This window comes from Balaenoptera musculus, chromosome X, assembly GCF_009873245.2.
Source record: "Balaenoptera musculus isolate JJ_BM4_2016_0621 chromosome X, mBalMus1.pri.v3, whole genome shotgun sequence".
In the NCBI taxonomy this organism is placed as follows: Eukaryota; Metazoa; Chordata; class Mammalia; order Artiodactyla; family Balaenopteridae; genus Balaenoptera; species Balaenoptera musculus.
Genome location: NC_045806.1, coordinates 40,869,210 through 40,891,729, shown reverse-complemented (window position 1 = coordinate 40,891,729; position 22,520 = coordinate 40,869,210). Strand labels below are relative to the sequence as shown.

At 40.6% G+C, this 22,520-nt stretch overlaps 1 protein-coding gene across 6 annotated transcripts in view; it reads right to left on the bottom strand.

Moving 5' to 3' along the window:
- The window catches only part of JADE3 (jade family PHD finger 3), a 162,623-nt gene that overhangs the window by 102,320 nt on the left and 37,783 nt on the right, over positions 1-22,520 (bottom strand). The window lies entirely within an intron of this gene.

Below are 22,520 nucleotides of genomic sequence, written 5' to 3'. Positions count from 1 at the left end.
TTCCAATTCTCAGGTTCTATCAAAGTTAGGCCAGCACCTCACAGTTTAGAGCTCACAGACTCTGGAAAATGCAGCAGTTATTCCAAGACAAGCTTTAAGAAATAATGCAACAATCCGAAATCAATACAGCCTTTAATGGTTTTACCTGGGAATATTTCACAATCAATGAGGAATAATTCACTTAATTGGGCCTGAAAGTTATTATAGTCACGGGATGGGGGGCCTGTTTACAGTATACTGGCCTTAAATAAATCTCACTTTAATTCTCATGCCTTGGTTGACCTTATGTACATAATTAAATCAGTATTATTTGTAGAATTGTTGCCTGTTTAATCACTGTTTCTGTGACTTAAGATTTTCCAGTACCAAAGTCAAATTGCTCTGATAGCTAAAGAGATCTCCACAAAAACATACCACTGAAATGAGTATTACTGTGCAAAATGAAAGAGTAAGAATAATGAGTGTGTTTTCTTTATAACTAGTTGCTTTGGCTACTGCCAAAAGAAAAAATAAAAATCTTATCAGTGGAAAAGAGTATCACTGACCTGAAAAAATAAAAATCTTAGCAGTGGAAAAGACTATCATTGACCTGTCCTTGTGTGAGGAGGGCCAGTCTGTCATAAAAACAGTGGGTCAGAACTCAGGGAGCTCCCTGCTGCTGCCCTGCTCCCAGACAAGAAGATAATGAATTTCAGTGGGAGTAAATGAGACAACATGCTGTACCTGAGGATTTTCTTTCCAAAAGGTACCATATCTTTTGAATACCTACAAATTTTATCTATACATAGTTAATATATGCCCAGAAGGTTATGAGTTGAGCAGCTTTTGCATGCCTGGAACCTGATGGATCTGAAGAGACACCTGGGAAGCCCACTGTGGTTTTTAAGGAACGTTATGTTTCCACCATAAAAATACTGAAAGCATGCTGCAGCATAAAAACTTGTGCTTTGCCCATGTGTTTTTGCCCTTTTAGGATTTCCTTCCTGCAGTGATTCTGTGCCACCGTAACTAAGAATAGGAAATACTTGCATAAAAGTAACTGTTATTTAATAGTTTCTTCCTATTAAATTTCACAATTAACAACAAAACAAAACAGCTCAGAAGGCTCTGATATATTCTCAAGTTAATGAGGTTAGTGTGGCTTGAATACTACCTTCTTTCTAGACCGATATTCCTGGCTGTGCTGGAGCTTCACATGGCCGGGCCCCACTATCACCAGAAATACTGATGAGAGAGAAGGCCTTAATATGCTGGAAGAGCAGCTGGCTAGACCACCACAATGCCTTGCAGGGACTCCGGTCTGGCCCTAATCTATAAGCAAAAGCTGATTACTCACCCCCCACCTCCCCAGCCTAGCTTCTCCACCCTTCAAGTGCAAGCACTTACATCCTAAGACGTCACAGAGCAGTGTATTTATCCTTGGAAGACAGAGTCTGGTGATAAAATGCAAGAATGTAATGTTCAGAAGGAGAGAGTGTAGGGTAAACCAGAGACAAACAGGGGAGGGAGGAGGAGGAGAAAGGAGTTGATGAATGAAGTCCTGAGGGGCAAAGGTTACTGAAAAACAGCAGGACAGAAGTAAGAGAATGTGACAAAGAGGCAGGGCCAAGGAAAACAAGGAGGTCAATGATATGCTGCATGAGGACAAAGAACTGTGCTTCCGGATGAGATTACCATGTATGCCTTCAGAAAAGTGGCTTTGTTTTTCAGGAGGTCATTATTCTGCCAATACTGCAGCTCCTCTGCTTACACTTAGAAACTTTTGTCCACTTAACTACACCAAACGCTGCATCTCTGAAACTATTTCAGAGATATAAATATGTTGGGGAGTTGAGGAAGCCAATCCAAAACATCATTTAAAATATCAGTTAAGACTTCTGGTTGCAGGTAAGATGGAATCAACACATCCACCTTTGTGTCCACCGGAAGCAACTATAAAATCTGTACAGGGGCTTCCCTGGTGGCGCAGTGGTTGAGAATCTGCCTGCCAATGCAGGGCACACGGGTTCAAGCCCTGGCCTGGGAGGATCCCACATGCCGCGGAGCGGCTGGGCCCGTGAGCCACAATTACTGAGCCTGCGCGTCTGGAGCCTGTGCTCCGCAACGGGAGAGGCCGCGACAGTGAGAGGCCCGCGCACCGCGATGAAGAGTGGCCCCCGCTCGCCGCAACTAGAGAAAGCCCTCGCACAGAAACGAAGACCCAACACAGCCAAAAATAAATAACTAAATAAATATTATAAAAAAAAAAAATCTGTACAGAATGCTTGGGTAGCTATTAGAGAATTCTTTAAAGTATATTATCAGCAGATGAATCAGGGAAGAGTATCAGGGTGCCTAGTACAACTGAACTGGTGGTGACTTTACTACTTTTCTTCCTCCCGTATTCTCTGGCCTGAAAACACAACAAAACGTGAAAGTGAGCACTGTGTTTAGAGCACATGTTCTGGCTCAAGGTGCTTCTTTTGGAAAAGGGAACTACTAAAACTCAAGAGGGACTGGGGGGAAATCCCCTGGGGTTTTCTCTCCTGTTTCTCCCTTCTCTCATGTCCAGAAAATCCCATGGTGGAGGTTGTGGCAACAGCAACGAAACTGACTGGCAGAGGGAGACTAGACTGTAGGAGTTAAAACTCTCGAGGGAAAGGAACATTCCATTCCATTCGGTGGAACTATAGCAAGCTCCAAAAGGGCAAAGCCAAATCCCACTGTTTTTTCTTACTTTCTTTCTCTCTCTGTCTGCCTGTCCCTTATGCCCCAGAGGCAGTGCATCATGAAAGTGGGTGGTTTCTGACTGGAGGACCGAAAAGGAAAGCTCTAGAAAACCATAAAATACCATGGTAATAATGAAGAGGGAAGACGTCAGGAAAGCAAACCCATAAAGCTGCTTATGAACAACTGTGATCACCCCCCATCTGGGCATGTGTGGATTTGATCCTAATTAGCATGTCAAAGACTTTGAGAACTGAGCTAAGAGAAACTCAGGTCTCAGACCTGACCAGTGGGCGTCACACATGGGACAGATCTGAATAGCACTGCAAAGGCACTGAATACTGAACTCATATTGGAACTACAGCCCACTACAGAAGGTGAGCTGGAACTTGCAGTATGAACCTAACCAGGTCAACTGACTGCTACACAAATTATCAACATTCTCCATTAGATTGAAACAAGATCCAGAGTCTAATAACATAATAACATAATATTCAAAATGTCCAGGAAAAAATCCAAAGTCGCTCGGTACATAAAAAACAAAAATGCCAACTCACATGGGAAAAGACAATCAACAGATGCCAACAGTGAGATGACACAAATGTTGAAATTCTCTAACAAGTAGGTTAAAGCAGCTATTACAAAAATGCTCAAATGAGCAATCACCAAACTTGAACACTCTTGAAATAAATTTAAGTAGAAAGTTATTGGCAAAGTAAAGAGAAGATATAAAGGATAACCAAATTAAAACTTTAGAACTGGAAAATAAAATAACTGAAATAAAAAATTCACTGAAAGAACACAATAGCAGAATGGAGGAGGCAGTGAAACTGAAAATAGACAAACAAACTAGCCAATTTAAATAACAGAAAGAAAAAAGATTCAGGGGGAGAACCAAAGTGTCAAGGACCTGTATGATAACAATAAACAATCTAACATTTGTGTAACTGGAATCCAATACAGAGACGAAAAAGAGTGTGATGCCGAAAAACATTTGAAGAAAAAACAGATGAAAATTGCCAAGAAGCTGAGAGAATACCAAACATAATACAAAGAAATCCACACCCAGACACATCATAGTCAAACTGCTGAAAACTAAAGGCAAAGAACTGAAGAAACAGACAATTCAACACTAACAGAGAGTTCAACATCCCATTCTTGAAAACAGAACAACTAGAAAGAAAATCAAGCAAGAATATAGAAAACTCACACAACACTACCAAAAAATTGACCTAGTTGGCATTTACAAAACACTCCCAAGATGAGCAAAATAAACATGCTTTTCAAGAGAATATGGAACATTCTCCAGGAATTGGCGGGACTATAACTTGGTTCAGCCACCTTGGAAAAGAGTTTGGCAGTTTCTTTAAGAAGTTAAGCATAAATTTACCACACAACTCAGCAATTCTACTCCTAGGAATCTACCCAAGAGAAATAAAAACATATGCCTACACAAGGACAAGTACGTAAATGTCCACAGCAGCATTATTAGTGAGAACCTGGAAACACCCCAAATGTCCATCCACAGAGAATAGATAATCATAATGTGGTATATCCATATAATGTAATACTATTCAACAATAAAAAGGAATGAATTACTGATATATGGCACATCCATGGATGAACCTCAAAAGCATTATGCTACATGAAAGAAGACAGACACAAAAGAGCATACAGTGTATGATCCTTTTTATACAAAATGTCCACAAAAGGCAAACCTATAGAGACAGAAAGTAGATTAGTGGTTGCCTAGGGCTCAGGGGAGGGGAACTGACTGATGGCAAATGGGCACAAAAAATTTTATTGGAGTGATGGAAATATTCTAAAACTGGATTATGGAGATGGTTACATAACTTGGTAAATTTACTAAAAAGCATTAAATTGTATGTTTGAAACGTGAACTCTGTGGTATGGAAATTATACCTCAATAAAGTTGTCATTTTAAGAATGCTATATCAAAGAAATTATTCAGTATATAAACTTACTTTTTTACATTCAGCATAATGCTCCTGAGATCCATCCAAGTTGTTCCATGTTCATTTCTTTTATTCCATTATATGGATGTACCACAGTTTGTTTAACCATTCACCTACCGAAGGACATTTGGGTTGTTTCCAGTTTTTGGTTATTGAAAATAAAGCTGCTATGAACATTCCTGTATAAATGTGTAACAAGGGTACTCTTAAGAGGGTGAAAAGACTCTCTCAGACTAGAATGGACTCATATCCAGGCTACATAATGAACTCCAATAAATTAATAAGACAAACAACTCAAAAGAAAAATGGCAACAGTCTGGAAGAGGCTCTTCACAAGAGAATATCAAATGGCAATAAATTATGAAAAGATGTTCCATAGTATTAGGCATCAGGGAAATAAAAATTAAAAACCACAGTAAGACTTCAAAAAAAAAACCCAAAATGTCCATCAACAGGAGAACAGATAAACAAATTTTGGTACATTCATACAATGAAATACTTAGCAATAAAACAGGATATACTACTGATACATACAACATCATGGATGAAATCTCAAAAACATTATGTTGAACAAAATAAGCCAAAAACAAGCCAAACACGAGCTTACACACTGTATGATTTTATTTACATAAAGTTCAATAGCAGGCAAAACTAATCTATGGTGACAGAAATTGGAATCATGGTTACCTCTGGTTGGAGAGGATCAAATGAAAAGGTACTTTATGGGGTGACAGAAAATCATCTATATCTTGACTGGGGTGTGAGTTACGTGGGTATATACATTTGTCAAGACTCAAACTGTAGGACTTCCCTGGTGGCGCAGTGGTTAAGAATCCCCCTGCCAATGCAGGGGACACAGGTTTGATCCCTGGTCCACGAAGATCCCACATGCCGCGGAGCAACTAAGCCCGTGCACCACAACTACTGAGCCTGCGCTCTAGAGCCTGCGAGCCACAACTACTGAGCCCATGCACCTAGAATCCATGCTCCGCAACAAGAGAAGCCACCACAATGAGAAGCCCATGCACCGCAACGAAGAGTGGCCCCCGCTCACTGCAACTACGCTTGCAGCAACGAAGACCCAACATAGCCATAAATAAATAAATAAATAAATTTATTTTTAAAAGACTCAAACTGTACTCTTAAAATCTTTGCATTTTGGGGGGGGTCTGGGCAAGATGGCGGAAGAGTAAGACGCGGAGATCACCTTCCTTCCCACAGATACAGTAGAGATACATCTACACGTGGAACTGCTCCTACAGAACACCCACTGAACGCTGGCAGAAGATGTCAGACCTCCCAAAAGGCAAGAAAATCCCCACGTACTTGGGTAGGGCAAAAGAAAAAAGAAATAACAGAGACAAAAGAATAGGGACGGGACCTGCACCAGTGGGAGGGAGCTGTGAAGGAGGAAACGTTTCCACACACTAGGAAGCCCCTTCGTGGGCGGAGACTGCGGGTAGCAGAGGGGGGAAGCTTCGGAGCCACGGAGGAGAGCGCAGCCACAGGGGTGCGGAGGGCAAAGCGGAGAGATTCCCGCACGGAGGCTCGGCGCCGAGCAGCACTCACCAGCCCGAGAGGCTTGTCTGCTCACCCGCTGGGGCGGGCGGGGGCTGGGAGCTGAGGCTCGGGCTTCGGTGCTAGTCGGGAGGGAGTCCGGGAAAAAGTCTGCAGCTGCCGAAGAGGCAAGAGACTTTTTCTTGCCTCTTTGTTTCGCGGTGCGCAAGGAGAGGGGATTCAGAGCGCCACCTAAACGAGCTCCAGAGACGGGCACGAGCCGCGGCTATCAGCACGGATCCCACAGCAACAGGGGCGCAGAGGGAAAAGCGGAGAGATTCCCGCACAGAGGCTCGGTGCCGAGCAGCACTCACCAGCCCGAGAGGCTTGTCTGCTCACCTGCCGGGGTGGGCGGGGGCTGGGAGCTGAGGCTCGGGCTTCGGTCAGATCGCAGGGAGAGGACTGGAGTTGGCGGAGTGAACACAGCTTGAAGGGGTTAGCGCACCACAGCTAGCCGGGAGGGAGCCCGGGAAAAAGTCTGCAGCTGCCAAAGAGGCAAGAGACTTTTTCTTGCCTCTTTGTTTCGCGGCGCGCAAGGAGAGGGGATTCAGAGAGCGCCGCTTAAACGAACTCCAGAGATGGGCGCGAAGCCGCGGCTATCAGCGCAGACCCCAGAGACGGGCGCGAGCCGCGGTTATCAGCACGGACCCCAGAGACGGGCATGAGACGCTAAGGCTGCTGCTACCGCCACCAAGAAGCCTGTGTGCGAGCACAGGTCACTCTCCACACCGCCTCTCCCAGGAGCCGGTGCAGCCCGCCACGGCCAGGCTCCCGTGATCCGGGGACAACTTCCCCGGGAGAACGCACGGTGCGCCTCAGGCTGCTGCAACGTCATGCCGCCTCTGCCGCTGCAGGCTCGCCCCGCCTCCTCTGTACCTCTCCCTCCCCCACCCCGGCCTGAGTGAGCCAGAGCCCCCTAGTCAGTTGCTCCTTGAAACCCCGTTCTGTCTGGGCGGGGAACAGACGCCCTCAGGCGACCGACATGCAGAGGCGGGTCCAAAGCCAAAGCTGAACCCTGGGAGCTGTGAGAAAAAAGAAGAGAAAGGGAAATCTCTCCCAGCAGCCTCAGAAGCAGCGGATTAAAGCTCCACAAACAACTTGATGTGCCTGCATCTGTTGAATACCTGAATAGACAACGAATCATCCCAAATTCAGGAGGTGGACTTTGGGAGCAGGATATATTAATTTTTCCCCTTTTCCTTTTTTTGTGAGTGTATATGTGTATGCTTCTGGGTGAGATTTTGTCTGTATAGCTTTGCTTTCACCATTAGTCCTAGGGTTAGGTCCGTCTGTTTTTTTTTTTTGTTTTGTTTTGTTTTGTTTTGTTTACTTAAAAAAATTTTTTTTCCTAATAAATGTTTTCTTAATAATTTTTTCCTTATTTTCTATTTTTAAAAATTAAAAAAAATTTTTAATAAGTTTTTTTCATATTTTTTATTTTAAAAAATTAAAAATTTTTTTTCTTAATAAATTTTTTCTTAATAATTTTTCTCTTATTTTTTATTATAAAAAATTAATAAATCTATTTTTAAAAATTAAAAAAATTTTTTTCTTAATAAATTTATTCTTAATTTTTTTTCTTATTTTTTATTATAATAGTTTTATTTTATTTTATATTATCCTCTTTCTTTCTTTCTTTCTATTTTTTCTCCCTTTTATTCAGAGCCGTGTGGATGAAAGGCTCTTGGTGCTCCAGCCAGGCATCAGGGCTGTGCCTCTGAGGTGGGAGAGCCAACTTCAGGACACTGGTCCACAAGAGACCTCCCAGCTCCACGTAATACCAAACGGTGAAAATCTCTCAGAGATCTCCATCTCAACATCAAGACCCAGCTTCACTCAACGACCAGCAAGCTACAGTGCTGGACACCCTATGCCAAACAACTAGCAAGACAGGAACACAGCCCCATCCATTAACAGACAGGCTGCCTAAAATCATAAGGCCACAGACACCCCAAAACACACCACCAGACATGGACGTGCCCACCAGAAAGACAAGATCCAACCTCATCCACCAGAACACAGGCACTAGTCCCCTCCACCAGGAAGCCTACACAACCCACTGAACCAACCTTAGCCACTGGGGACAGATACCAAAAACAACAGGAACTACGAACCTGCAGCCTGTGAAAAGGAGACCCCAAACACAGTAAGATAAGCAAAATGAGAAGACAGAAAAACAAACAGCAGGTGAAGGAGCAGGGTCAAAACACACCAGACCTAACAAATGAAGAGGAAATAGGCAGTCTACCTGAAAAAGAATTCAGAATAATGATAGTAAAGATGATCCAAAATCTTGGAAATAGAATAGACAAAATGCAAGAAACATTTAACAAGGACATAGAACTAAAGAGGAACCAAGCAACAATGAAAAACACAATAAATGAAATTAAAAATACTCTAGACGGGATCAATAGCAGAATAACTGAGGCAGAAGAACGGATAAGTGACCTGGAAGATAAAATACTGGAAATAACTACTGCAGAGCAGAATAAAGAAAAAAAGAATGAAAAGAACTGAGGACAGTCTCAGAGACCTCTGGGACAACATTAAACACACCAACATTCGAATTATAGGGGTCCCAGAAGAAGAAGAGAAAAAGAAAGGGACTGAGAAAATATTTGAAGAGATTATAGTTGAAAACTTCCCTACTATGGGAAAGGAAATAGTTAATCAAGTCCTGGAAGCACAGAGAGTCCCATACAGGATAAATCCAAGGAGAAACACGCCAAGACACATATTAATCAAACTATCAAAAATTAAATACAAAGAAAACATATTAAAAGCAGCAAGGGAAAAACAACAAATAACACACAAGGGAATCCCCATAAGGTTAACAGCTGATCTTTCAGCAGAAACTCTGCAAGCCAGAAGGGAGTGGCAGGATATACTTAAAGTGATGAAGGAGAAAAACCTACAACCATGGTTACTCTACCCAGCGAGGATCTCATTCAGATTTGATGGAGAAATTAAAAGCTTTACAGACAAGCAAAAGCTGAGAGAGTTCAGCACCACCAAACCAGCTTTACAACAAATGCTAAAGGAACTTCTCTAGGCAAGAAACACAAGAGAAGGAAAACACCTACAATAACAAACTCAAAATATTTAAGAAAATGGGAATAGGAATATACATATCGATAATTACCTTAAATGTAAATGGATTAAATGCTCCCACCAAAAGACACAGACTGGCTGAATGGATACAAAAACAAGACCCATATATATGCTGTCTACAAGAGACCCACCTCAGACCTACAGACACATACAGACTGAAAGTGAGGGGATGGAAAAAGATATTCCATGCAAATGGAAATCAAAAGAAAGCTGGAGTAGCAATTCTCATATCAGACAAAATAGACTTTAAAATAAAGACTATTACAAGAGACAAAGAAGGACACTATATAATGATCAAGGGATCGATCCAAGAGGAAGGTATAACAATTGTAAATATTTATGTACCCAACATAGGAGCACCTCAATACATGAGGCAAATACTAACAGCCATAAAAGGGGAAATCGACAGCAACACATTCATAGTACGGGACTTTAACACCCCGCTTTCACCAATGGACAGATCATCCAAAATGAAAATAAATAAGGAAACACAAGCTTTAAATGATACATTAAACAAGATGGACTTAATTGATATTTATAGGACATTCCACCCAAAAACAACAGAATACACATTTTTCTCAAGTGCTCATGGAACATTCTCCAGGATAGATCATATCTTGGGTCACAAATCAAGCCTTGGTAAATTTAAGAAAATTGAAATCGTATCAAGTATCTTTTCCGACCACGACGCTATGAGACTAGATATCAATTACAGGAAAAGATCTGTAAAAAATACAAACACATGGAGGCTACACAATACACTACTTAATAACGAAGTGATCACTGAAGAAATCAAAGGGGAAATCAAAAAATACCTAGAAACAAATGACAATGGAGACACGACGACCCAAAACCTATGGGATGCAGCAAAAGCAGTTCTAAGAGGGAAGTTTATAGCAATACAAGCCTACCTCAAGAAACAGGAAACATCTCGAATAAACAACCTAACCTTGCACCTAAAGCAATTAGAGAAAGAAGAACAAAAAAACCCCAAAGCTAGCAGAAGGAAAGAAATCATAAAGATCAGATCAGAAATAAATGATAAAGAAATGAAGGAAACAATAGCAAAAATCAATGAAACTAAAAGCTGGTTCTTTGAGAAGATAAACAAAATTGATAAACCATTAGCCAGACTCATCAAGAGAAAAAGGGAGAAGACTCAAATCAATAGAATTAGAAATGAAAAAGGAGAAGTAACCACTGACACTGCAGAAATACAAACGATCATGAGAGATTACTACAAGCAACTCTATGCCATTAAAATGGACAACCTGGAAGAAATGGACAGATTCTTAGAAATGCACAACGTGCCAAGACTGAACCAGGAAGAAATAGAAAATATGAACAGACCAATCACAAGCACTGAATTTGAAACTGTGATTAAAAATCTTCCAACAAACAAAAGCCCAGGACCAGATGGCTTCACAGGTGAATTCTATCAAACATTTAGAGAAGAGCTAACACCTATCCTTCTCAAACTCTTCCAAAATATTGCAGAGGGAGGAACACTCCCAAACTCATTCTACGAGGCCACCATCACCCTGATACCAAAACCAGACAAAGATGTCACAAAGAAAGAAAACTAAAGGCCAATATCACTGATGAACAGAGATGCAAAAATCCTCAACAAAATACTAGCAAACAGAATCCAACAGCACATTAAAAGGATCATACACCATGATCAAGTGGGGTTTATCCCAGGAATGCAAGGATTCTTCAATATACGCAAATCAATCAACATGATACATCATATTAACATATTGAAGGAGAAAAACCATATGATCATCTCAATAGATGCAGAGAAAGCTTTCGACAAAATTCAACACCCATTTATGATAAAAGCCCTGCAGAAAGTAGGCATAGAGGGAACTTTCCTCAACATAATAAAGGCCATATATGACAAACCCACAGCCAACATTTTCCTCAATGGTGAAAAACTGAAACCATTTCCACTAAGATCAGGAACAAGACAAGGTTGCCCACTCTCACCACTATTATTCAACATAGTTTTGGAAGTGTTAGCCACAGCAATCAGAGAAGAAAAAGAAATAAAAGGAATCCAAATCAGAAAAGAAGAAGTAAAGCTGTCACTGTTTGCAGATGACACGATACTATACATAGAGAATCCTAAAGATGCTACCAGAAAACTACTAGAGCTAATCAATGAATTTGGTAAAGTAGCAGGATACAAAATTAATGCACAGAAATCTCTTGCATTCCTATACACTAATGATGAAAAATCTGAAAGTGAAATTAAGAAAACACTCCCGTGTACCATTGCAACAAAAAGAATAAAATATCTAGGAATAAACCTACCTAAGGAGACAAAAGACCTGTGTGCAGAAAATTATAAGACACTGATGAAAGAAATTAAAGATGATACAAATAGATGGAGAGATATACCATGTTCTTGGATTGGAAGAATCAACGTTGTGAAAATGACTCTACTACCCAAAGCAATCTACAGATTCAATGCAATCCCTATCAAACTACCACTGGCATTTTTCACAGAACTAGAACAAAAAATTTCACAATTTTTATGGAGACACAAAAGACCCCGAATAGCCAAAGCAATCTTGAGAAAGAAAAATGGAGCTGGAGGAATCAGGCTCCCTGACTTCAGACTATATTACAAAGCTACAGTAATCAAGACAGTTTGGTACTGGCACAAAAACAGAAATACAGATCAATGGAACAGGATAGAAAGCCCAGAGATAAACCCACACACACATGGTCACCTTATCTTTGATAAAGGAGGCGAGCATATACAGTGGAGAAAAGACAGCCTCTTCAATAAGTGGTGCTGGGAAAATTGGACAGGTACATGTAAAAGTATGAAATTAGAACACTCCCTGACACCATACACAAAAATAAACTCAAAATATATTAAAGACCTAAGTGTAAGGCCAGACAGTATCAAACTCTTAGAGGAAAACATAGGCAGAACACTCTATGACATAAATCACAGCAAGATCCTTTTTGACCCACCTCCTAGAGAAATGGAAATAAAAACACAAATAAACAAATGGGACCTAATGAAACTTAAAAGCTTTTGCACAGCATAGGAAACCATAAACAAGACGAAAAGACAACCCTCAGAATGGGAGAAAATATTTGCAAATGAAGCACCTGACAAAGGATTTATCTCCAAGATTTATAAGCAGCTCATGCAGCTCAATAACAAAAAAACAAACAACCCAATCCAAAAATGGGCAGTAGACCTAAATAGACATTTCTCCAAAGAAGATATACAGATTGCCAACAGACACATGAAAGAATGCTCAACATCATTAATCATTAGAGAAATGCAAATCAAAACTACAGTGAGGTATCATCTCACACCGGTCAGAATGGCCATCATCAAAAAATCTAGAAACAATAAATGCTGGAGAGGGTGTGGAGAAAAGGGAACCCTCTTGCACTGTTGGTGGGAATGTAAATTGATACAGCCACTATGAAGAACAGTATGGAGTTTCCTTAAAAAACTAAAAATAGAACTACCATACGACCCAGCAATCCCACTACTGGGCATATACCCTGAGAAAACCATAATTCAAAAAGAGTCATGTACCAAAATGTTCATTGCAGCTCTATTTACAATAGCCAGGACATGGAAGCAACCTAAGTGTCCATCATTGGATGAATGGATAAAGAAGATGTGGCACATATATACAATGGAATATTACTCAGCCATAAAAAGAAATGAAATGGAGGTATTTGTAATGAGGTGGATGGAGTTAGAGTCTGTCATACAGAGTGAAGTAAGTCAGAAAGAGAAAAACAAATACAGTATGCTAACACATATATATGGAATCTAAGGGAAAAAAAAAAGGTCATGAAGAACCTAGTGGCAAGATGGGAATAAAGACACAGACCTACTAGAGAATGGACTTGAGGATATGGGGAGGGGGAGGGGTAAGATGTGACAGGGTGAGAGAGTGTCATGGACATATATACACTACCAAATGTAAAATAGATAGCTAGTGGGAAGCAGCTGCATAGCACAGGGAGATCAGCTCGGTGCTTTGTGACCACCTAGAGGGGTGGGATAGGGAGGGTGGGAGGGAGGGAGATGCAAGAGGGAAGAGATATGGGAACATATGTGTATGTATAACTGATTCACTTTGTTATAAAGCAGAAACTAACACACCATTGTAAAGCAATTATACTTCAATAAAGATGTTTAAAAAAATTTTTTTTTAAATCTTTGAATTTTATTGTATGTAAATTATATCTCAGTTAAAAAAGAAAGAAAGCACAATGAGATACCACTACTATCCATTAGAATGGCTACAATTCAAAATATTAACAATACAAGTGTTGTCAAAGTTGTGAACAAATGGTACCTTCTGTATACTGCTGGCAAGAACGTAAATTAGTATAAACGCTTTGGAAAGCTGTTTGACAACCTCTACTAAAGCTTAACATATGCGTACCCTATTACCTCACTCTTAGTTATATATCCAACAGAAATGCACACATTTGTTCCTCAAAAGACGTGTGAGAATGTTCAGATGAGACATGCTCATCACAGTATAACAGATTTTTAAAAACTGTATGATATATGCAGTTTTTCCATCTATGCAAAGTGAAAAAACAGCATTAATCTATAGTGATGGAATTCAGGATAGCAGTAACTTGGTAACCTCTAGGGTAGAGGGAAGGGGTAAGTAAGTCATTGCCAGGAAACAGGAAGGGGGCCTCCGAGGTGCTGGTGATGTTCTTTTTCTTGACCTGGGCACTGGTTAAATGGATGCGTTCACTTTGAGATTATTAATAGAGTTGTGCACTTATGACCTGTTCACTTTTTCTTCAGGTACATACTATTTCCACTTATATTTTAGACTGTCCCTTATGCTATATGTACATATAATTAAGGTTTTCTCTCTTTGCTCACTACCAACACCACCCCCTCCCTGTGCCCCCTTTATCCTTCTTTAGCATATACACTTCTCTTTCTCTGAATTCTTGTCTGCCTAACTATAACACTTGGTACTTAACCTGAATCTTCATTGGCAGTGACTAGGAACACATAAAGTCAAAATTGCGGTGAGTAAAGTGAGCCCACAAAATAACTGCAGGGAGAACACAGGCATACTTTAAACAAGCAGAATTTCATGAATCAGCATCAAAGAAGCCAGCCCCTGTCTATCCACAGAGGAGAAACCATCCTTTAAATAGTAGGATTAGTTCATTTGCCCACATAATTCCAGGACAAAGCTGTAGACCCAAGAGTGACATTCCTTTACGTGCTCCTTCCTGTATAGGGAATCTTCCCAAAGGCACTTTCACATACTTTAGCAATTACTGGAGTTGAAAAATATTATAAAGGGGGCAAAAAGGCTGTCCAGGAATTGATTCTTAACTCACAGTGTAAAATTTGGACTTAGGGAGCTTAATATTAAAAACTCCCACAGGCTAACTTAACTTTCACATTCCCTTTAATTCCACAGAATGTTATTCATTAATTTACCCACACTCCAAATTTATGTGCAAGTTACTACAGGCCTGACACCATGCTCAATACTGCAGATACAGGGACAGAAAACTGCAAGGCCTGTAATTTCGAGGAGCTCAGGGCTCTGGTGGAGTGATTAGGAGAGGAAAAACAAATTACCAGAACCCAGGGTGATAGGTTTTGTAACAGAAAAAGGGAAGGCTCCAAATTTCCTAGGAGCATGGAAGGATAGTGACTAAATCTATCCAGAGAGGGTGTGGAGACTCCATGTTGGAAGTGACACATTATCAGGATGTGGACCAACCAAACAGCATGGGATCTCTCAGTATGGGACCTCTCAAGAACTCAGAACTGCAAAATGCAGGTGCTTACTCTGAGAAATGACTAGTAAAACCCACATTTGGATGTGATTGAACACTTATGGGGGCAAACCCTCATACTGCCTATACAGGGGACCAAAAGCTCATCAACACCTAAAATTCCCAACAAATTAATTTGGGAGTGAACTGGATGCAAAAAAAAGTGCGTTTGACTTCATTTCCGGGAAGCAGGATTGAAATATGACTAAAATTTAGTAAAAACAAACAATTATATTTTATATTCTACTTAGGATGGAAAAAGACTGTGAGAATAAAAGTTGGATCAGTCCAAAGGATGGAAAAAAGGAACGTCACACAGTCAGAAGTTACCACCTAATAAGCATGGCCCAGAGAAGTTGGAGCTCATGTCCAAGTACCCACCCCTCTGGGCTGAAGAACAGAAACACCACAGTTCTAGAAAAGGACTGAGAAGAGGTCTCATGCTGATAACATCAAATATGAGAATCACATCACTAAAGTCCCAGGTCCAAGTCCACATTTATGATGTAATAATCTTATGAAGATGGTTTGGCTTCCCACACAACTCACCCAAAGAGACAGAGAGATAGTATCAGTGGTATGCTGATAAATGTTTAACAACAGGCTCTTCGTGGGGGGGGAAAGTTCTGATTTGTAGTTTACTGTTTTCTGAAATGTAGATACTCTCACCATGGTCAATTTCAAGCTATTAAGATGATGTCACTTGCCATGGAATTTGACAGTGATGTGCACAATTGGCTCTTGCAATCTGGTGTGAGGTGACTACATATGAAAATGTAATCAGTTGAATTTCCACTATATATCAATAAATTGCCATCTTGGTTTATACAGGTCAGATCTCAAGAGCTAGGTGACCTTAAGTCAATCCCTAAGTAGGGGTCCATCCTTATTGGGGTTCAGAGTCCACCAAGTGGAAGGCCAGCCCTGGACAAAGGTGAATTCTCCAAGGTGAAGGGCATAATACACATGATAGCATGGAAAGGCACAACATGCTTAAAACAAAATAAAATGAATAAGCTAACAGACAAAAATTAAGTAATTCTGAATAGACTAGACTATTCACTCTGTAGACTACAGAGTGGTATAAGAGACTGATGAATGGTGAGTTTGGGGAGCCCAGCTAGGGACAGACTATAAAGAAAGGCATGGGGGACTATACTCATGAGGGTATACCCTTTGCTGTGGTAGATGCTTCACATACTTTAATTCATGTAATCATACCTATCACATGATATTATCCATTTATACAAAAGAGCCTCAGTGAGGGATTAGGGAGCTGAGATTTTAACCCATAGACTGATTCCCCAAACCGTACCTTCCCATTAGTTCATGCTACTTCCAAGGGAAGGCTGGGTGATGATGTAAGAATGCCCCCTTCCCAATCCTGCCCACTGCCTCTCAAGTCCTCGACATTTACCCGAACCCCTAAAAGGGAGACTATGAAATTTTTCTCTCAGGCCCAACTAGGAAATTCTACTATATCCCCCTGGAAACCATCTCAACAGTTGTTAGAAATACTTCCTTCCTTTCCTAAACCCATCATAGCAATAAAGTCCTTATATTATTTTTAGTACTCATAACTGGATGCTACCAAATTTTGTTTAAAATGTCCCAAGTACTGAAGGAGTACCCTCAATCTTTTCTTTTGCAGAGTCAATAATCATAATCCTTTACCTGCTACTCTAAAGTCTTGCTTTCCAACTCTTTATTATTCTCCATGTTTTCCCAAGCCAGATACTCTTGTAAAAGGCATGGCCACTGGTGAACACCATGAGGAGGTTACCCAGTAGCTCCTGTATTCTGTACCACTATGTATTCATCCAATTATCAGAAAAACTATAGACAATGGAAAAGGGATTCTCAAAAAGGGAGTAAGAATGATTAAGCTGGTTAAAGAACTTCAAAAAAATTTTATTTAGGGACTTCCCTGGTGGTGCAGTGGTTAAGAATCCGCCTGCCAATGCAGGGGACACGGGTTTGATTCCGGGTCCGGGAAAATCCCACATGCCACGGAGCAACTAAGCCCACGCGCCACAACTACAGAGCCTGCACTCTAGAGCCCACGAGCTACAACTACTGAGCCCGTGTGCCACAACTACTGAAGCCCGCGTGCCGCAACTACTGAAGCCCGCGTGCCTAGAGCCCGTGCTCCGCAACAAGAGAAGCCACTGCAATGAGAAGCCTGCGCACTGCAACAAAGAGTAGCTCCCACTCATTGTAACTAGAGAAAGCCCGCGCACAGCCACGAAGACCCAACACAGCCAAAAATAAATAAATAAACAAATTTATTTTAGAAAATTCTATTTAATCCTTATTAATAAATATGAACCTGGTTTAGGAAGAGGAAGACAAATACTACAAAATTTACTTATATACGAAGACACCATTAGGGTGAATACAGGAATTAGAAATGTGACAAATAAAGTATAAATTTAATAGTCCTTTGAAGCCTATGATTTGCCCCTTTCCCTACCACCTACCCTAAGCATCTACTGTATAAATACTTTGCACAGGAGAAGAGTGACTTTAATTGATATTGATTTATGAAGACATGTGAGATACCCCATGATGACTTATAGACCTAAGCACGAACACTTTGCTGGAGCCTGAAAGTCCAGCAGGAGCCAAGAGAACCAAGAACCATACAATCTGGGTATAAATAGAGCCATAGGATACCAAGGCCTGAGGACATCTAGATTACACAGTATTAAATATGTGTTCTGGGGGTGAGAGGCTGAATTTTTTCTTGATTGGACTGCCAATCTCTCCTTGAACACAAGGAAACAAAAACTCAGAAATGTTCTAAATTTTCTTCCTCTGCTCCCTTTTACCTTGTCAATCTCTACTGGTCATTTAAAATTCAGCACAGTCATCACCTCTCTTGGAAGCCTTACCTAATCTCCCCTCGCACTACCAAGCTGGGTAAAATGCCCATACTAACCTCTACCATAATATTCATCCCCTGTAATTATCTGATCATTTGTACATGTCTCCCAGTAGACTCTAAATTCTGGGAAGGCAAAGAGTGTGTCATGTCTTATCTTTGTGTTTCTAGTACGTAACCCAGTACTTGGTGCTCAACAGAAACTCAGTGAGCATTTTTAGATGGAACTGTGTAGTATCATTTGTCCAAGGTCACAGAACTGCTGTATGGCAAAGGAAGGCCTATGCCCCAAGACATCTGGCTCTTCACCTAGTGAGCTTTTCATTATATCATGTATTTAAAGAGTCACTCATGAAGAAGCCAGACATGAATCTAGAAAACATATTCTATGGATAGACATTTTATTGATCTCTGAATGACCAGCAAATATAAATGGTCTAAATAAACCAATTAAAAGACACAGAGAGGGCTTCCCTGGTGGCGCAGTGGGTTAGAGTCTGCCTACCAATGCAGGGGACACGGGTTCGGGCCCTGGTCTGGGAAGATCCCACATGCCGCGGAGCAACTAAGCCCGTGAGCCACAGCTACTGAGCCTGCGCGTCTGGAGCCTGTGCTCCGCAACGAGAGAGGCCGCGACAGTGAGAGGCCCACGCACCGCGATGAAGAGTGGCCCCCGCTTGCCACAACTAGAGAAAGCCCTCGCACAGAAACGAAGACCCAACACAGCCAAAAATAATAAATAAATTAATTAATGAAAAATTAAAAAAATAAAAAAAATAAAAGACACAGAGAGACTGGCAGAGTGGGTTAAAAAACATGATCCATCTATATGTTGTCTGCCACAACCCACTTCAAATATAACGATATAAGTAGGTTGAAAGTGGAAAAAAATGGAGAAGGATATAAAATATAAATATTACTCAAAAGAAAGCAGGGTGGCTATATTAATATCAATAAAAAGATAATCACCAGATGGAGAAGAACATTAAATAATGATAGAAGGGTCAATCTACCAAGACATAGCAATCCTAAATGTGTATGCACTAAAAAAACGGAGCTGCAAAATATGTGAAACAAAAACTAACTGATCTGAAAGGAGAAATAGATAAATCCACAGTCATAGTTGGAGATTTCAACATTCTTCTCTCAACAATTGATAGAACCAGTAGACAGAAAATCAGCAAGGACATATTGATAGAAGAACTCAACAAACACAATCAACCAATACGATTTAACTGACACCTGTAGAACACTGCATCCAACAACAGCAGATTACATTTTTTTCAAGCACCCACAGAAAATATACCAAGACAGACCATATCTTGGGCCATGAAACAAGCTTAAACAAATTTAGTAGGACTGAAGTCATATGGAGTGCATTCTCTGACCACAATGGAATCAAAGCAGAAATCAGTAGCAGAAAGACAACAGGAAAATCTCTATAAACACTTGGAAACTAAATAACATACTTCTAAATAAGCCATGGGCCAAAGAGGAAATCTCAAGGGAAAATTTTAAAGTACACTGAACTGAATGAAAATGAAAATACATACAACATATCAAAATGTGTGGGGCACAGCTTAAAGCAGTGCTGGGAGGGAAATTTACAGTACTAAATACTTACATTAGGAAAGAAGAGTCTCAAGCCAGTAATCAAAGCTCCTGCCTCAAGAAACTAGAAGAAGGAGGATAACAATCCTTGGAATAGGATACAAAAGTAGATGAAGGTTTGGGAAGAATGAGAGTCAACTTCTATGAAATAGCAACATTGGATAGTTAGGTCAACCACTTAGGCCTGAAGTGGGCACAAGGTGGTACACGGCAGAATGTTTGGGCAGTGAGAAGACCAAACTAATGCTAACATCTCAGATGAATGCAAGAGTTTAGGTGAAGGCAGAAATTAAGCTCTGGGCTTCCTATATCAGCTGCACAGCTTTAAAATCTCCTCAAGGATATGCACCATAGGGCATATATTATCAATACATACACATAAACTCACAGAGGGGCCTAACTTGAGCAGAAGGTGATTAACACACCAGTTGGATTCTCACCTGTCAGGTGTACCTAGGAGCAGCCTATCTTACCAGGAATCTAGGTTCTTGAGGGATCAAGGAATTCCCTAGTAAAGAAGGGAGTCCCAAGAGAAGATGGTAGCTCATCAACTGATCTAGTGGCAATACCCCAAGGTATGAGAGAGGAATGATTCAGAAAATGGTGTGAAGTGTGTTACTCAGGTTAATCTAAAAGCTCAGCTTTCAAGGACTTGGTTCAGAATCCAGTAAGAGATGGGCTTTCCACAGAAACCTAAACAAGCTGACATGCAGCCCCCACAGCCCCAGAAGATCCAGCTGCAGCAGGAAGATGAGAGAGTCAAGGGCCATAGCACAGACACCAGTACCCTTAACTGGGAAGTGTACGAGTGAGTCACCCACATGGACAGAGTCAGGCATGTCAGTGGTATCTGCAGCACTGGGGGCTGTGCAAACACAGGAGAGCAGCCTCCAGGGGCTGAAAGCACTAGCAGCCCAGCAAGGACCCTGCCCCAGAGGTCACCGAAGGTGCTAAGAGCAAAGAGGAGAGGAGGGAGACGACACTTGGAGCTCTAGAATACCTATTCAGGAAAACACAGCAGGTACCTCCAGGGTAAACTGGGTACGTTTGAAGACTTCCCTGGAAGCTGGAGAACTATAATAGAGCTGGCAAAAGTCTGAGGGACTGTTACCCAGACCCTGCTTTCACCGCCAGAATGGTGTGGCCCAGTACATTCAGAACAGCTATATTTCATGGTAGTAATAGATCCAAGAGAGAATATATAATTATAGAACACATATGTATAGAAAATACATATGCAGGCATAGCACAAAGAGAGATTTGTTTTCCTGTCACCTAAAAGGTAAGTTTACAAATCAAGATAATAATATTTTTACCCTAAAAATTAATGTGTATTGTGCATTTAAAATTTGTTGTTGCCAGGAACTCTATGATAGGCAACCCACTTGAGAAGCTTAAATTTCAATGTGTAACAGAAGTTAACTTGGGCCTAAAAAAAATCCTTAAATTCATGCATAGTACAGATGTGGCTCATTTGGTCCTTGAGATGGAGGAAGAGGTTAGGAGAAACAGGCCGCGGACATGTCAATGGACTTCTGATGCCAGCTGGAAAGGTAGGTCAATAAGCCCAGAGGAAAGGTCCACCTATAGCGGTAGGGGTGAGGGGCAATGGTTCCTGGTATGAGTTGGGCTTTCCTCTTCATTTAAAAGTGATCAGCCATTTCCTCTCACTAGTCATAGAGAAAAAGACTCACAAAAGAAGCCTACAGAAAGTCAACTAGGTAATTAGACCTGTAAAAAGCCCAACAGAGAAGCAGGAAAACAAAGTTTAAATAATGACCTTTATCTCGTCCAGCCAAGAAAACCTCCCTAAGCCCCTCACACTTGGGCCTCAAGTGCCTCCAACTGACAATCTTCTTCAACCAGGTAGAAACAGTTCTGGCTTTTCTTCTAATCAATTTCTCCTGATCTGAAAGACTAATTTTATTTTATGTTTTGCCCTTTATTTATTTAATTTTCCCCTCAGCTTTATTGAGGTATAATGAACAAATAAAATTATAATATATTTAAAGTGTACAATGTGATGATTTGATTTGATATACCTATATATTGTGAAAGGATTCCCACCAAGTTTACACATCCATCACTTCACAGAGTTACCTTTTTTCCTTTTTGTGGTGAGAACATTTAAGATCTACTCTCTTAGCAACTTTCAAGTATAAAATACAGTATTGATAATTATAGTGACCATGCTGTACATTACATTCCCAGAACTTATTCATCTTATAACTTAAAGTTTGTACCCTTTTACCAACCTCTCCCCATTTCTCCCGCCTCTTCGCCCCTAGCAACCACCATTCTACTCTCTGTTTCTATGAGTTTGACCTTTTTTTTTTTTTTTTGATTCCACATATAAGTGATACCATGCAGTATTTGTCTTTCTCTGTCTGGCTTATTTCACTGAGCATAATGCCCTCCCAGTTTGTCCATGTTGTTGCAAATAGCAGGATTTCCTGAAGGGCTAATTTTAAAAGAACAGAATATTGCTGCAGAACTGAAAACATTTAATACATGTCAATAGACTAGTACTGTAATCAGTTAATAATTCTTATCTTCTACTTTTCTTACACCTAAGACACTTATTCAAAGAGCAAAGTTTGAATTCTAGCTACCCTTTTCACACAGTTCAGATCAGTGACATCCTAACTCAATTCACTGGACATTATTCTAAACAAGGAGTTAGCAAATGTTTTCTGTAAAGGGCTAGACAGTATATATTTTTTGCTTTGCAGGCCATTCAGCCTCTGTCTTAACTACTCAACTCTGCCATTACAGCATAAGAGAAACCACTGACATTTATTTATGTAAATAAATGGACATGGCTGTGTTCCAATAAAACTTCACTTATAGGGACTTCC